Source organism: Danio rerio, chromosome 6 (assembly GCF_049306965.1).
Source record: "Danio rerio strain Tuebingen ecotype United States chromosome 6, GRCz12tu, whole genome shotgun sequence".
In the NCBI taxonomy this organism is placed as follows: Eukaryota; Metazoa; Chordata; class Actinopteri; order Cypriniformes; family Danionidae; genus Danio; species Danio rerio.
The window spans coordinates 6,775,937-6,794,545 of NC_133181.1; the positions used below are offsets into that span (position 1 = coordinate 6,775,937).

The window sequence follows — 18,609 nt, forward strand, 5'->3', positions numbered from 1 at the left end:
CAGAAATTAAACATTGTTGTATTACTAATTAAACCAACTAATCATATTTTGACCACATTATTTGTGTTTATAGTGCAACTTAGGTTACTCAAATTGTAATCAACAGTGTTATAATCAAAATACCCTCTTATTTTTTTCTGTACCCATGGACATTTTTTTTTTTTTTTTTGTGAAAGAAAATAAATACAGCAAATATTGTTGACTAATCACTACACAGAAAACAAAAACCAAAATAACCAAAACAACACTGTAACTTAAAGGTATAGTTCAGAAAACTACCTTTCCTCGCCATTTCCTCATCCTTAAGTGATTCTAAACATGTATGAACTTTTTACTGCTGTTTTACACAAAGCAGGATATCCTGAATAATATTGGGGGGAAGCAGACATCGACATTCAAGAATATACATATCTTTTTTTAAAGTCAGTCAATAGCTGTTTTTTCCAACATTCTTCAAAATATCTTCCTTTGAGACTTCAACACAAAAAAGAAACTCAAACAAAAGTGGAAGATGAGTAAATGATGACAGACCTTTCTTTTTTTGGTGAACTGTCCCTTTAAGGTGCTGTAAGGTGTGGAATAGCAACATGCTAAGCACATTTGAAATTAGCAGTGACTCAGTAAGCTGCCTTTGTAGTCTCCAGTCATCATTCAAGTTGTCTTTCACCTTTAGTTTTGCCTTCAAAAACGATGTGTCTTGGGATACAGTTTCTAATTTCTGGCCCAGAGCCAATGTTTATGTTATTTAGCCATCAAACTCTTATGCTAGCTGTGCAGGAAATCCCAGTGGATCAATGAAGAGAAAGAGTGTCAGAAGCAGGCAGTTACTCTGTTGGCGAACGTCTTACCTGACACTTTTTATATTACTTTCATTCCGGTAAGTGCAGCTAATTAGTTTCCCGATGAAAAATGTTGTGATTGAAACATATTATCATCTCTTTTGTGCTTCAAAAGTGGTTGAAGTTTTACATTTCACATCCTTCTATATAGCAGTTATTGGATGGAAGCGCTAGCACATGGTTCAAAGCACAATTTTACTCACAAAACGTTAAGACTGTGACTGCGCAATGTCAAATAAGTGCTTATCTTTTCATTAGAAAGGTTTACCTGAATCAAAGCCATTTTTTTATTCTATTTTTCACTTTAAGAGAGAGCTAACGTGGTTTCTCTTTCTGTCGTTTTCACTCTCATCTTCACTGTCAATCAGACACATGCTCAAAAATTGGGACATGATTTATGCATGGTTGGACGACAGCCATGTGAAAGTGGCGTTTCATGATTGTAACACTTTCATGGATGGCTAATCCTCCTTCTCTTTTAGCTTTCAAGAAAAAAAAAATCCTTGAAATAAAAAATTTGGCGAGTTAAGAATAAAAATAGCCCCCCATCATGAGCATGTGTGTTGTAGCAGAGGCCTGTGTATTCATAAGTGATTTCACAGGGTGTCAGAGGCTCAAATAGAGCCTCCATCAGTGGTATTCTGTTTCAAGCTTAAATTGACAAAGTAATACAACAGAAATAACAATATGTACACTAATAAAAGCATACACACAAAATGAGTACAAAGACAACAAGTCATATTTGTGACATGCGGGTAGTTATTAAAGCTACACTCAAAAAATGACTTTTGCTGCTTGTTCAAATTACTTATTTAAAATGAGTTGAAACAACAACATTCTTAAGGTTTTTAGGGGGATAACTTGCTTGTTTTATGTTCAAATCACTGAAATTTGCTTAGTTAACTTGTGCAATTTGTGTTGGGGCAAGATGAATGAACACAGCAGGCACAGGTGTCAACATGTCAGATTGACGTTGTACCACAATGTCATGAGATGTTGCATTTAGTTTGAAAGGAAAATTGGGTTGACGTCAATGTCCAACATTTGATAGAGGTTACATTTTGGTCACTTTACAACACATCCTGAAAACAACCAAATATCAATTTTTAATGATGTTACACCTTATACCACTATGACGTCTATCAGACGTTGGATTTTGGTTGCCATACTTGATGAATAAATGTCAGTATTTGACATTAATATGATATTGGTTGGGAGCGAAGCAGTGGCGCAGTAGGTAGTGCTGTCGCCTCACAGCAAGAAGGTCGCTGGGTCGCTAGTTCGATCGTTGGCTCAATTTTCATTTCTGTGTGAAGTTTGCATGTTCTCCCTGCGTTCGCGTGGGTTTCCTCTGGGTGCTCCGGTTTCCCCCACAGTACAAAGACATGCGGTACAGGTGAATTGGGTAGGCTAAATTGTCCGTAGTGTATGAGTGTGTGTGTGGATGTTTCCCAGAGATGGGTTGCGGCTGGAAGGGCATAAAAATGTGTGTAAAAATATGCTGGATAAGTTGGCGGTTCATTCCGCTGTGGCGACCCCGGATTAATAAAGGGACTAAGCTGACAAGAAATAAAGAATGAATGATGTTGGTTTAGGATCGGCGTTGGATTTTGTTCACTTTCCATCTCAACTTAAAATAGACAAAATATAAACGTCATTTCACGTTGCTTTTTGGACATCAAAATAACATTGTCCTTAGATGCTGCTGATCTAAATCTAACCCAATAATATTGATTAATGACGTTGTGTGTTTGCTGGGAATTGTGTGGAACCTTGACTTTTTACAGGTACAGTAGGTGTGACTAGGCATGGGACGATAACCGTTTTCAAGGGATATCCCATGGTTTGGAAAAGTCAAGTTTTTAAAACTGTTAAAATTTCTGCTATATCGTGATGTGTAAGATTTTTTGTTTACTTTTTACTTTTTTTTTTTTTAGGACAACAGTGTCTCAACAGAAAACATATTCAAAATGTTTTTTAAAATTGTAAAAAATCATGCTGTCTTCATTTATTTTAAAACGCAGATTTAATTTTTATTATTGAGCCTGACGTGTTTACTGCACCAAAATATTTGAAATGTTTCTCAAAATAAAATGTATTATGTTCAAATAGGAAAAAAGTTTTAGTTTTTAACCCAGATATTTAAAAATAATATTTTTGGAACAGTAATCACAACACGGTGAAACCGTGATGTTTTTATCCAAGGTTAATCTATCATCAGAATCTTATACTGGACTATGCCTTGGTGTGACATAGCAAAAATGAAGGAAAACGTTGAATCATTCATTTATTTTCTTTTTTTCGGCTTAGTCCCTTTTTTAACCCGGGGTCGCCACAACGGAATGAACCACCAACTTATACAGCATGTTTTTATGCAGCGGATGCCCTTTCAGCCACAACCCATCTCTGAGAAACATCCACACATACGCTACGGACAATTTAGCCTACCCAATTCACCTAAACCACATGTCTATGGGGGAAACCAGAGCACCCAAAGGAAACCCACGTGAACGCAGGGAGAACATGCAAACTCCTCACAGAAACGCCAACTGACCCATCCGAGGCTCGAACCAGCGACCTTCTTGCTGTGAGGCGACAGCACTACCTACTGCTCCACTGCATTGCCTGAGGAAAAACAACTCTTGATAATATGTAAATAGTGCCAGAGTGATTTATCTTCTTTGTTGGAAATTTATTATCATCATATTTAGTGCTGTTTATTTTATATGAAAATATGAATAACATTTTTTTTTCACCATGACTTATTGGACATTTTAATAAACGGGGATGTCACACCAAAGGACAACAAAACTTAATTTTATAGCAGTTCCAAAAAAAGTTAAATATGTGAAAAATTCTGAGACAAAAAAACTTAACAGATGCATATCAAGGGCTTCAGTCGCACAATCTTGAATCGAGAGACCTACAATAATTACAGTTTTCAGTCGAATTAAAATTAACATATATTGTCAGACCAAACACTATCTTATGGCAATTTGTAACTTTTTTTGTTTAGTGGCTAATTCGCATAAATTTGTATGCTCTCATTCGTACAAATTACTCATCCCCCAATGACGGTTGGGTTTAAAAATCGTATGTTTTCGTTTGACTGAACTTGTAGAATTCAGATGCATTAGCCACTAAACGGACAAAACCTAAAACAGTTACATTCCCTCATGAGATCAGGCTGAAAGGACATGTATTCCAGTGACAAAATGTATCAATACCTATGTTTTTACGAAATATGCATGGAAAAAAATGCCATTCACTTAAATAAGCAGTGAAGAAATGTATCAAGTTCCTATGCTTTTTTAAAATGTGCATGGAAAAAAGCCATTTACTAAAATAACCTTATGCATGAGGTATTTATGAATTACTTAATGAATTTATTTTTGTAATTATAAGAGTCGTACTTGATTGAAATATGCTTGAGACAGTCACGCCATAGGACAGTTTTGGGATTTGGCTCAATCAAAGCAGAAAATATAAAGAAAACAAGAGCTCCATGGAGGGCAGGATGGTGGCTCAGTGGTTAGCACTGTTGCCTCACAACAAAATGGTCACTGGTTCGAATCTCCAACTGATATTTCTGTGCGGAGTTTGCATGTTCTCCCTGTGTTGGCGTGGGTGTTCCAGTTTCCCCCACAGGCCAAAAACATGTACTGTAGGTGAATTGAATGAGCTAAATTGGCCATAGTGTATAAATGTGTGTGAATGAGTGTGCATGACTGTTTCCCAGTACTGGGTTGCAGCTGGAAGGGCATCCGTTGTGTAAAACAAAATGGAATAGTTGATGATTTATTCCACTGTGGTGACCTCTGAAATATAGACTAAGCCGAAGGAAAGACATTTACTAATGGAAGACATTTATTGCATTTTAAATGATTATCTACCAATTATATTACATTTTGTCTTGTATCATAGTGAAAATGCAATGTCATGTGTCAGTGTCAATCAGTTTAAAAGAACAGGAATAACAGATTATGTTACATTTACTTAGGATTCTGGAGATTGGGGATAATATTTGGACAAACAAAATCTGAATGTCTGCAGCGAATATGTGCTAAGCGTTGGTGGACTGAGAAGCTGGTATTGTGTTTTCTCCCTCTAGTGGACAGAGTTCAGTCAGGGGAGAAATGATGTTCATTAAGCCTGTGTGTGCAGTTTGAAATCTTTGACCTTGAGCTTTTCTCAACACTTGAAATCCTTTAACAGTATAGTTGCATTCAGGCATAAAACAGAAAACAAACAAAGTGAATGCGTAATCGTCTGCCTTTTGTTCACGCCGTTTGTCATGCAGAAGTGGACACTGAAATACACTTTACATTAAAGTGGTAGAACGGTAAAGCTTCATTTTGATTATGATAACACTAAAAATATTTCAGGAAATATAGTTTTGTGAATACAAATGTATCCAAACAATGAAACATCTTTTCACTTACGTTTAGTTTATTCCTTCTTAAACAAAAAGAGAAAATAATGCTGCAGTTTATTGAATTGAGAATGTTCATTCATTCATTCATTCATTCATTCATTCCTTCATTCATTTTCTTTTTAGTTTAGAACCGCCAACTTATCCAGCAAATGTTTTACACAGTGTGTGCAACCCAACATTGGGAAACACCCATGCACACACTTTTGAAATGAGTGTTTTTCTGTCATATCACACTCACTTATTTTGTATGATTAATATACACATTTTTTATAAATTTATAAACACTAGTGTGCAAAATTGTTTGCCCCCTTACTGATTTCTATTTTTCCCATGTTTGTCACACTTTAATGTTTCAGATCATCAAACAAACTTAAATATTAGTTGAAATAACAAAAGTAAACAGCTTTGAAATTAAGTTTTCTGTTATTAAAAGAAAAACAAATTACAAAAAATAATTGCACTCAAGTAAAATAGTTGAGTTAAATCATACATTGAAAATCTGATATTTTTCCATGTTATTTATCAAAATATGTATATTACAATGTTCACTGGCCACTTTATTAGGTACACCTTACAAGTACCGGGTTGGACCCCCTTTTGCCTTCAGAGCTGACCTAATCCTTTGTGGCATAGATTCAACAAGGTACTGGAAATATTCCTCAGAGCTTTTGTCCATATTGACATGATAGCATCATGCAGTTGCTGCAGATTTGTCGGCTGCACATCCACAATGCCAATCTCCCATTTCACCACATCCCGATACAGTGGAGCACCTTTGGGATCTGCTGACTGTGGAGGCCATTTGAGTACAGTGAACTCAATGTCATGTTCACGAAACCCCTGAGATCATTTGCGCTTTATGATATTAAGCGCTATCCTGCTGGAAGTAGCCATAGGAAGATGGGTATACTGTGGTCATAAAGGGATGGACATGGTCAGCAACAATACTCAGGTAGGCTGTGGTGTTTCACGATGCTCAATTGGTACTAATGGACCCAAAGTGTGCCAAAAATATATCCCTCACACCATTACACCACCACCAGCAGCCTGAACCGTTGATACAAGGCAGGATGGAGCCATGCTTTAATGTTATTGACAAATTCTGACCCTAGCATCCCAACGTTGCAGCAGAAATCGAGACTCCATCAGACCAGGCAACATTTTTCCAATCTTCTACTGTCCAATTTTGGTGAGCCTGTGCAAATTGTAGCTTTAGTTTCCTGTTCTTTGCTGATGGAAGTGGCACCTGGTGTGGTTTTCTGCTGCTGTAGCTTATCCCCCTCAAGGTTGGACGTGTTGTGTGTTCAGAGATGCTCTTCTGCATACCTCGATTGTAATGAGGGGTTAATTAAGTTGCTGTTGCCTTTCTATCAGCTCAAACCAGTCTACCCATTCTCCTCTGACCTCTGACCTTTTTCAGATAATTCTCTGTAAACCCTAGAGCTGGTTGTGCAAGAAAATCCGAGTAGAACAGCAGTTTCTGAAATACTCTGACCAGCCCGTCTGGCACTAACTACCATGCCACATTCAAAGTTAATTAAACTTTCTTCCCCATTCTGATGCTCAGTTTGAAATGCAGCAAATCGTTTTGACCATGTCTACATGCATAAATGCATCGAGTTGCTGCCATATGATTGTCTGATTAGAAATTGGCATTAACAAGCAGTTGGACAGATTTACCAAATAAATTGACCAGTGAGTGATATGTTATTATTAATATTATATTATATTATTCAATTATCAAGCTATTAATTTAATTTATTTTTGTGTGGACATAGTGTGGCCATGTGTGTTTCTGGATAAACTATTTTCATAAAATAAAACCATGCAGCAAGCTAATATTTTGCACAGTGTTTGAGGAACAGTTTATTAAAAAAGATAAGTTATAAATTGAAGTAAATATCTTCCTCCGTCCTTACGAGAATAAAGAACAGTTTGTTGTTGTTGTTTTTTTTCCCCCTTCGCTGCTAAAATGGATTTTTACTACAAACACATGGCATTCTCTTTCAAATCCTATCATTAAAAAGTCATTATGAAGCCTTTAAAGAAGTGTGATGCTGCCTCCGTCTGATGTAGCTCCCGTCTGATGGTCTTCTTTGATGCGCGTCTATGAAACAGAGGCCAAGAACGGAGGAGACGGAGTTGGGGAGGGGGGTAAAAAAAAAAACAGTGTCAGGCTCTAGTTAACAAGACAAATGGAGCAACATGGTTCAGCTCATAACCGGCTTTGACCTATTGGTCCACCCAATAGCTCAATCTCTAACGTGGCAAACTGGCATTCGAGATATTTATCAAGACGCTTGTCAAGTAAAAGATCTGCTTGCGAGTTTGGCCTCCACGCTCGGAGGAAAGTTAGACAGCTTTGATCACGGGGCTGTCTGGACTGGGCTCTGCTGGTGGTGGTGAAAGGCAGGGCTGATTACTTCTTCTCCCTCCCAGACCTTGATCTTGATGCGATGTCGAGAAAAATCACTTCATTCGTCACCGCTCGCTTTTTCGTTCTACAGGACAGCCTGGCTACTCGTGGGCTCTTCTTATGACATGTGGCTCTGTAACAAATGACCTTCCCATTGAACTTTTTGGGGGAAATGAACTTTTTTGGATGTATGTGATGAAATGATTTCACTCTTGATTAGGGGCTTGATGTCCCTTTTTTTTTACCTCCCGGGTGATGTTTGTGACTTCAAAAGAGGCTGTTTTTGAACAGTACACAGAGTGGCGGCCCAGTTCATCACTGTCTAAACATTTTAATGGCAATTTCCTTCAACATAACCATATATCCCCATAATGGATTAGGAAAGTGTCTTTCAGTGCTTGGTGCTCCTGGCAGTGATGATGGATGATCACTTGTTGAAACTGCAGAATTGTGATTACATAGTAGTTTCACTGTCAGAAGGCTTGCTTATAAAAAGAAAGTGGCAAAAATTCAACCTCCAATTACTTTGCAGCATTTGAGCGTCATTTACGGTACACATTTCTAGTAGCTAAGCAATAGGAAGCAACAGACATTGACTTTGCCCAATATTCTAACCAAGGATGGGCGTTATGGACTTAGAATTCTAACACAAGTTCATTGTAAAGATATACTCCTGTATACATTTCTGGGGAGCGCAAATTATGCTTCCAGAGCTACGTATGGCTACAATTCGACTTTAAAAAGGAATGCTACAAGGCTGTTTCTTCTGTTTTGTTTTGTGCTACCAGCTGACCGATTACCTCCGTGTGGAATGCCTTTCTGCTGTTAACAGTTTGCCCAGCTCGCCATGTAGGTCAGCAGACTTATGAAGCAGAGAGGAGTTGACTGTGATGATGGGTTTCAAGTCAAGAAATGTATTTTCGATTGTCAAAAATGTACATGGTGGCATCTAGTGGATTTGTGAAAACAAAAACAGCAAAAAAAAACATAGTCCAGGGTACATTTCTCTTGGTTCTCAACAAATGTATCCCTGGGCACATATTTTCAATGACTCTGGGTTGCATACAAATATGGTTCTGTAGTCTGTGATTGGTATATATATGACATAATACAGTATCTATATCAAATACTTGCTCTTTAAAACCCAATTACCAAATGTTTCCAGCCATTTTCAGCCATTCAAAGTGTTGATGTCATGTTGATGAAAGACAAAAAATGCATTTAATGTAAAATTTTAGTCATTCAATATCAGACACTCATTTAACAACAAAAAAATTATTTTCAGTGTGAGCCTTTTTTTTTTTCATTTTCTGATGAATGAATACTATTATAAAACGTGCGATTACATGTTTATCAGTTCCTTGTACACACTAACTCCCAATTTAATGCGCTCCTACAGAGTTGCAAGCCTTGTAAAACTCTAAATTCAATATTACAGTTTAGCTTGAGGCTCTCGGCAGCAAATAAACTAAGAATTCATAAGCAGAGTTATTATGTATTCCTCTTTGTTTTATAAGTGATGTCAGTGAAAGAATCAGCACTTATTAATTTTAGACAGACACAATTTGTATTACTTCGCCCATATTTTTTACCTAATATTTATATGTACAGCTATTAACTGACACTTTATTGCTTAGTAGTTTATCATCAGATTTCCCTGTCCATAAAGTGTAAAAATGAAAGCGTTTTTTAGCCCAATAGCTAAATGATGTTGTTTGAGTAATTAAAAGTTTATGCTGCAAGCAAGCTAATATTGATGACTCTTAAAGGATTTGTCAGGATTCTGCTTTTTTCAGTTTATTCATGACAACTTGCTTTTGTTTAATGTTCTTATTATTAGCGGTATATGTTATTATATACACATTTATATTTGTTTTAATAAAAAAACAAGTTAAAATTTGGAATAGGACGTGTTTTTTGACCACACTTTATTATTATTGTTCATTTATTTGTTTGCTTGAAATTAGAGCTGAATTTAGAAATAGTTTGGAAAAAAATCTTTACACTTAGCCAGCAAAATTAAATATGTAGGCTAATGGATGTCTTCAGTGGAGTAAGTTTCCACTGTTTCCTTATCCGCGAAAGTAAAGGAGTAAAGAGTAAAAGTAAAGAGAAAGTAAAGAGGCCGAATGGAGGAGGCTCATTCTTTATCCTTACGCTGCAGATGGTCTGTTTAACTGTTTTCTCACTAGTGAAGCGTTCAGTTTTTCCACTTACAAACTTTGCCATGTAAATAGCAAATGCCCTATGGCTTGATGCAACTGACTCTTAAAGGAAATGGGAGATGAGACTCCGATTGGTGTAATGCAAGTTATGCTCAAAACACACCCATAACTCATTAAGAGAATAAGCACAGCCCTTTAAGACCATGCGCCGGGGTGCAGACCCTATTTCTCCATCCTTAAAATGGCAAAAGTGGATTCGAACACACCCTTAATGCTTTTGCGCCTAGATCATTATAATAAAGCCCCTCATCTCCTCCTTACCTGATCGTGTCAATCTTGTTATATTACACTTAATGACGTTTGTTGTTTGTTCAAGCTACTTATTTAAAATGAGCAGAAAAACACAAGACGCAGAGAGAAGTTGATCGTGACCAGCGATGACTGAGTCCAGCGAAGAACAGTTCCAAAAAGCAAGTAAAACAAAGACAAATAATAAAACAAACAAGTAAATAAAAAGGTGAGAACATGGTACACTCTGAAGATGTCTTAAAAATCAAGTTGCTATGAGGGCTTTTCTGTTTCTGGATTGCTTTTGAAAACTCTGTCGGTTGGGTTTAGGGAAGAGGGAGATTGGGTCAATTGGTGCTTTTGAAAACACTATCGGTTAGGTTTATGGCAGGTTGTCAGTCAGTTGACTGCGGCCTCTGGTGGATTTACGTGAGAACAGCAGGTGTAAATGGCATTCGCGAGAGAAATTTGAGATCTGAAAAAGCATACACAGCAGCCTCTGGTGGATTAGCGAAAACAAAAACAGCAAAAAAAAAAAAAAAAACATACCTCCTGGGACATATTTGACGCTCTTCAGAAATGCACACAGGGGTACGTATCAACATGTAGCCTGGGTTGTAATTTTTTCAGGTTCAATCCACTTAAATTGGCAAAAACGAATAAGTTAACTTAATTCATGTTTTCCCCAGCACAAATCGATTGTGTGGAGCTGAGCATTTTTATTTAAGTCTACATCTAATCTGTGATGCTATTATCAGAAAGCCAGCACACATTGACCATTACTTGTAAAGTAAAGATTGTCAACTTACCAGAAGCAATTATGGACAAATCACTCATGTGTCTTCACCTCTCATTTCTGTCACTCTTTTTAAAGAGTGTGTGTGAGAGAGAAAGATGAGCAGATTGTATCTAAATGGACATGAACACAGCACAGCCCGAGGCGTTCCTTTCACCTGTTCCTCTGAGCACAGTGTGGTGTCTCCTCCACAGACAGATGAAAAGTGTATTTGGGAAATTGTTTTGCTGACAGTTGTCTACCTGACTTCCATAAGTAAATTGCTGTACCTCCAATGGGATGCATGCACCTGCTTGTTAGTGAAGAAGAACAGCTGAAACAAACGACTCCACCGGATCTGCTTGCACACACACACACACACACACACACACACACACACACACATACACACACGGTAGATCTTGTCTTTTTGATTGGCATGGAAAAGTTTTGTGTGCTTCCCTCAACATCACCTTCCTGATCCTTACAGCTGCTGCATGTGGCATCTGTTATACTGCAGTGTGATGACCAAAGCCTAAAGTTATTGAAACACGAGTTAACTTTTTGGCCGGTGTTGCCAGGCAACGTCAAGGCCTGACTGCATTAGTGACCCTTAGTCTCACCTTGATGGATCTTTCGGTGAACGCTGCCAAACTGTTTTACTGTGATGAGCTCAAAGCTTCCCAATTTCTTGACATTAGAAAATGGTTTCTAAATGTACACCTTCTGAACTCTGTATCTATAAATTCCAGAGATATTCAGCAAATGTTACTGCTCAGCTGTTGCTCTTTCAGAACTCAAGAGAATTAATGCAGTTTTCTGTTATGTTCAGGAGCATAGGGGCCATTGTAATTGTGGGATTATCAAGGTTTTTTATTATATATATTTTTTATTTATTTTTTTTTTTTTATTTTGTTTGAGTGCAGTTCAAAGCGGAACATTTATTTTTATTATTGATGGCGGCTTTAAACAGCAATTTTAGAATAAGCAGAAACTTCAGCAACCCTGAAAATGAACAGAATTTGCATTTAGTTCTGTTCATTTAGTTGCCCCCTAACACATTTCTGAACGTAATAGTTTTATAATAGTTTGAATTAGGTTAATTAGAGGTAGTAAGCAAGTTATTGTTTAACAGTGGTTTGTAACAGTCATTTAAAGGGGGCTAATACTAATGACCTTAAAATGGTTTTAAAAAATGCTTTTAATCTAGCCAAAATAAAACAAATAAGACTTTCTCCAGAAGAAAAATATTTATAGGAAATACTGTGAAAAATTCTTTGCTCTGTTAAACATACTTTGGGAAATATTTGAAAAAGGAAGAAAATAAATAATTCGGAGGGATAATAACCCAGAGGTCCCGGGTACAAATCTCGGACGAGCCCCCAATTTTTACTGTAACTCCCCTGATTTTAAGTGTTTAGGAGTGGGAGCAACAGTGAAAAGTTTAAAATTGGTTGGGATGAGTGTGGATCAATCTCCTGCTTTCACGACAACGATTTCAGCTCATTTTAAATAAGAAGTTTGAACGAACAGCAAATGCAACTTTTTCAGTGTAGCAGATTTATAAAACCTATATAAAGGAAATGGATGAGTTATAAAAAAAAAAATCACCCCCTCACGGTTGTCATGGAGGGTAATATTAGCTATATGAACCAAAATCATTCTATGTACCAGGCTATAAACACTTTTTTTCTGCTGTAAAATTGGCCATTTTAGCTGTGTGCTCAATAGAAATTTGCTCCTTATGGAGCCAGGACTAGCGGAATTTCAATGTTTTGCAGTTTCAGCTACTTCTGTATTTGCTTCACAATGGGAAAGCGGGAGGTTGTGTTTTTGTGTTTGTGTTGGGACAACATGAAATAATTAAGTTAACCTATTAGTTTTAAAAAAAATTAAGTGGATTGAACATAAAACAATTAAGTTGTCCCACCAAAAACCTAAAGCATTGTGTGGTTTCAGCTCATTTTAAATAAGTAGTTTGAACAAATGCAAATGCAACTTTTTTATTGTAGCAGATTTATAAAACCTAATATAAAGGAAACGGATGAGTTATAAAAAATAAAAATCACCCCCCTCACAGTTGTCATGGAGGGTAATATTAGCTATATGAACCAAAATCATTCTTTGTACCAGGCTGTAAACACCTTTTTTTCTGTTGTAAAATTGGCCATTTTAACAGTAAAGTCAATAGAAATTCGCTCCTTATGGAGCCAGGACTAGTGGAATTTCAATGTTTTGCAGTTTCAGTTACTTCCGTATTTGATTCACAAGGGAAAGCGGGAGGTTGTTTTTTGTGTTGGGACAACATTAAAAAATTAAGTTAACCTATTAGTTTTAAAAAAATTAAGTGGATTAAACATAAAACAGTTAAGTTGTCCCCCCAAAAACCTGAAGCATTGTGTGGTTTCAGTTCATTTTAAATAAGTAGTTTGAACAAACAGCAAATGCAACTTTTCAGCGTAGCAGACTTTAAGTTCTACAGTGTGATATTTCTGAGCAAAGGTGAAGAGTTGTACTCTCCATTCCTCTTTTCAGCTTTTTGTTTAAACTTAATGAAAGCTTTGTTTCCCCTAAAGTTCATTTAGAAGAGACTTTTGTTGATGTGTAATAACATGTTGGAGTTATAAATTTAAGAAGAGGTTACTGGGATCATTTTCCAAGAAAAAAACTCAGAGAAGAGCAGGAGACTTAAATTAAAGTCAAGAGAAACAATTGAGATATTCCAGAGATCTTGTTTGTGATTTTCTTTTCCCCTTCGGGAGCTGACAGTGTGTTTTGCATAGTAAAAGGTTCTTCAAAGTATAAAGGGGATTTGTTAGTTAGAAGCCGCTCTGACTGCTCTCTCATGGAGAAATAAAGGTGGTGCTCAGACATCTCTTCATTACTCTTCTCCCTGATGCAACATGAAAAAATGCTACATCCATTACACCAGGCTGCCTTTGTGTTTATTGTAATGGCAGCTGAATTGCGCTGGAGTGGAGCTTTATGGCGATATAAATTAACTTGCTCTATACTCACTAGCTTTTGTATCCCTCCTACAATACTTCTCTGTCCTCAGCCGAGGAGGTGATATTTATTTTACCAGGCTTATTTCACTTCTCCTCTTAGAGCTTTATGGTTACGGCGTACGAGTAAACCTAATAATGATTCTGAGTGTAATAGCCAAAATTCATCATCAACCAGGAGTGATGGCGAAGGCTGAGCGTAGATCACTTTAACTTTATGTGTGTGAGTGTGTGAGAGAGAGACATGAGGATGCAGCTCGTTCAGCGCACAGCACACAGATCAAAGCCTTAAAGTCAAGCTACTCAACAGGCGACCCCTGGATTGCATTAAATCTGAGGCTTGTGCCGTGCTAAATGTGAGCAGATTTTATTTGGTGACACTTTACTTGAAGGAGGTTCATGAGACACCTTTATAATCGATGCATGAATATGACACGCATGAATATGAATGAGATTTTTTGGCATGCTTATGACAGATGTTTATGTCATTTTAAATGCAAAGCTGACATTGAGATGCCTTTATGACAACTTGACATAAATAAATGCATCATGACCTGCACTGTGAACATTTGACCATTAAATTCACAGTAAATTACTGGGTAATAATTGCAGTACTTTCACAGTAAAATACTGTTTGTAAGTGAATGTGAGCATGTATGGGCGTTTCCCAGTACTGGGTTGCAGCCAGAAGGGCATCCTCTGTGTAAAACATATGCTAGAATAGTTGGTGGTTCATTCCACTGAGGCGACACCTGATAAATAAGGTACTAAGACAAAAGAAAATGAATGAATAAATGAATTCTGTTTTCATTTACTTAGTTTGATCTTTGAAAGATTTATCTGCAGTTTAAACAAGTACAAACACATTTATATTGCATTTATATTGTGAAACATGCACATAATAGGCATATTATTGTAGTGTGCACATACTGAGTGCTTGATTTTCAGTACACCATCAAATGGAGAATGCTTTGTATTTTACTGTGTGCTTAAAACACACAGGCACAAGCCTATTTGCGCCTCATTTAAATGTGCTTGAAACTCCTGTCTTGAAACTTTACCATTCGTAAGTGGCTGAAGGTCCTCTTAGCAAAATGGAAAAACAAAACTTTTATTCAAATTGTGAATTTGTTGTAACTAGAAAGCCAGCAAAGGAGCACTCTCATTACAATGGCTGGAGCGGTATCACTTCAGGGAGGTCACAGAGTTATGCTCTCTTGCTATTATAATCAAGGAAACTGACTGCACTCCACATCCTTATTTACACCGTGTTTACGCTTGTGTCATGCTGAGACCATTCGCATGCCTGTGGTGAGTGCTGAACAAAAACTAGTTGGAATGTCTTAATGCTAACTTAAATGTTATAGTAATGATATTCAGAATAATAAAAAGAGAGGCACACATGTTGGTTCTGCAATGATATACAGCAGAGAAAACAAGTATTGAATGATATTTCCTGAGAATAATATTTCTAAATGAGCGGTTGACATGGAATTGAACCAGATTTTGGAAGAAGAAAAGAAAACAATACAAACATAAAAATAAAACAAAATAAATAAAATAAAATAAAAATTGTTATATGTATAACAATAAAATGACAATTATACTGAACAACTGAATTGTGTTTAATACTTTTTTTTATAAAGGCTATTTTTAATAATGGCAGCTTAAAGTTGCCTCTCAAATGGAGAATTAAGTCACTTGCACTGCTCAGGTGGGGGTTTTTTTTCACAGACTCAAATCTGAGCTCTATTTTATTTTCTATTGGATTTAAGTCAGGTGATTGGCTGGGCCATTCTACAGCTTTATTTTCTTTCTCTGAAAGAATTTGAGAGTTTCCTTGGCTGTGTTTTGGATCATTGGCTTGCTGAAATGTCCATCCTGGATTAATCTTCATCAACCTGCTAATGTAAATGTAATGCAGAAGGTTGCTGAAGAACTACTGAGAGATTTCAGCTGCTGTCTGGTTTTTCGCTGCATTTCCACACCTCCCTATTTTCATGTGTTCAATATGTTAGATTTGTTCAATTAAATTAGATTTGTTTTCTCTGCATATATGGATTTCTTCCCTGTTATATCGGGCAACATTTTCAAGTCAACAGCACCTTTAGAAATAAGTTTCTGAGAAAAATGGTGATGTGTTCAACACTTATTTCCCTCGTTGTATTGTGTGCAGACACAAACATTTAACCATAACGAATGAAAGTCTATAATTTCTGAGTATTTAAAAGGATAGTTTACCCAAAACTGAATATTCTGTCATCATTTACTCACCTTCACTTGACATTATTTCTTTTGTTAAACACAAAAGAAGAAATATGGACGCCCATAACCATTGACTTCCATAGTATTTGTTTTCCTATATGAATTGCAATGGTTAATGGTTTTCAGCGTTCTTTGAAATATCTTCTTTTGTGTTCATCAGAATTCTTCATTCATTCATTTTCTTTTCGGCTTAGTCTCTTTAATAATATTGGGTCGCCACAGCGGAATGAACCACCTGTTCAACAAAATTAAGAAACAATGGGCTCGATTTTGATGATCCATGCGCAAAGTCCAAAGTGCAGGGCGCAAAAGCATTAGGGCATGTCAGAATCCACTTTTGCTATTTTAAGGATGGAAAAATCTGGTTTGCACCGTGGCGCATGGTCTAACAGGGTTAAGCTTATTCTCCTAATGAGTTATAGGTGTGTTTTGAAAATAAATCAATCAGAGTCTCATCTCCCATTCCCTTTAAGAGTCAGTTGCGTCGCGCCATAGTGCATTTGCTATTTACATTGTGGACTTTGTAGGTGGAAAAACTGAATGCTTCACTAGAAAGAAAACAGTTAAACAGAGCATCTACAGGCGAGAATTAGAGATGAAGCTTCTCATTCTTTACTTTCACTTTCACTCTTGTGGATAGGGAAACGTATTGTACGCACGGACATCCATTAGCCTATAAATCATTATTTTTGTTTGTTAAGCACAAAGATTTGTGTCAACTATTTCTAAATTCAGTTCTAATTTCCATTAATTGAATAAATGAACAATAATAACGAAGTGTGGTCAAAAAAACTGAGGTATATCCAAATACACATGCTGTGCCCCATATGGTCTAAAACCTGACAAATCCAAGCTTGTTTTTAATAAAACAAATATGAATATGCATATAATAAATACTACTACTACTACTAATAATAACATTAAACGACTGCAAATTGTTATGAATAAACTGAGACTATGTTTGGCCCTATATGTTTGGACCTGTAGTACTTGAGGGAGAGTAAATTGGGAGTACATTTTAATTTTGGGTAAACTGTAAAAGGTGTATAGCTGAGCATACACACCAGTTTAAAGCATCCCAGTAAAAAAAAAAAAAACTAATTATATGTAATTTAAATTATTTTTTCAGATAAAACACATATGATCTCATATTAGATTCACATGCGAAATGTGTAACGTCAAGATTTGGAACATTTTGATGTGAAAACTGTGTGATCAGTACTTATTTTTCTGCAAAGCATGCGAATGTTCAAGCAAAACAAATGTGCCTTTTCTGTGTGTGTGCGTGCGTGCGTGCGTGTGTGTGTGTGTGTGTGTGTATGAGATTACAGTATTCTTTACAGTAATGTGGCTAGATTCTCTAGAAAAAAAATAACACAGTATAAAAACTGTTTTATTTCTTTAGTTAATTATAGATATTGTAAAATTCTGTATTTCTATTATTAGTATGCAGAAGTAACTGCACTCTTTGCATACACTGAAGTTTTTTAAAGTTATCTGATGACCTTGTTTTAATATAATACTAGATACTGCAGTAAAAGAAAGTTACCACCATGTCTTCCTCATTTTTGGCAGCCGTATACAGTATTACAGCAATAGTTCACTCAAATATGTAATTTTACATATCCAATAGTTCTAAACATATCATTTTTTTTTCTATTGAACACACAAACACACACACACACACACACACACACACACACACACACACACACACACACACACACACACAAAAGAAGACTGTTGGTATTCTGTATCCATTGACATCAATAGCAGGAAAAACCTATATAACATATAAGTGCAGCTACAGCAATGAAAATACCTGCCATACATGTTACGATGAACATCACCGCATGACTTTTAAACTCTATGATCCTTTTATTGATGTTTAAGAGACTAGTTTTTTGAGTGTCTCTGTTGTAAACACGTCATTAATCTCCAGGCTGTCACAGTGACTTTTCCACCGACTTCCTCCTCAACCGCTTTCTTAAGCACGGAGTACAATATCCCTCACTCAAAAACTGATTGCAGCTTTTAGCTTTCTTATTCTTTGATGTTTGTGAAGCAAGGGCTTTTCTTTTGTGCGTGCGTATAACACCCGGGAAAGACGGCACACTCCACATCTATTCACATCACATATTCTCATGTCGAAAATGAGGGATAATTACATACATTCTGAGGGGGGAAAAATAGCATCAGGCTGGTTAAAACCTTTTCAGAGAATGACTTGGAGTGTGGAGTCTGCGTGAGTCACTTGGGTTAGGAAAGGATTGAGTTGACTCAAGTCAGAAAACGTGGTGCAAAGATGTGGTGGTTGGTTAATGGAATGAGTGTTTTTTATTTATTTGTTGAAGTTAGAATAGGCAGTGTTCTGTTACAATAGGTGGCATTTTGTATAACAAAAGAGCATAAATAGGCAAG

General features: G+C 36.6%; 1 long non-coding RNA gene across 3 annotated transcripts in view; it reads left to right on the forward strand.

Moving 5' to 3' along the window:
• The first annotated feature begins 579 nt into the window (after positions 1-579).
• The window catches only part of LOC141386170 (uncharacterized), a 197,707-nt gene continuing 179,677 nt past the window's right edge, over positions 580-18,609 (forward strand). For 2 of the 3 annotated variants that reach the window (XR_012407604.1, XR_012407605.1), the window contains exon 1: positions 588-877. This is a non-coding gene — a long non-coding RNA (uncharacterized lncRNA). Of the gene's footprint in view, positions 878-18,609 lie in introns of all 3 variants that reach the window. The other variant, XR_012407606.1, reaches the window with a different exon arrangement.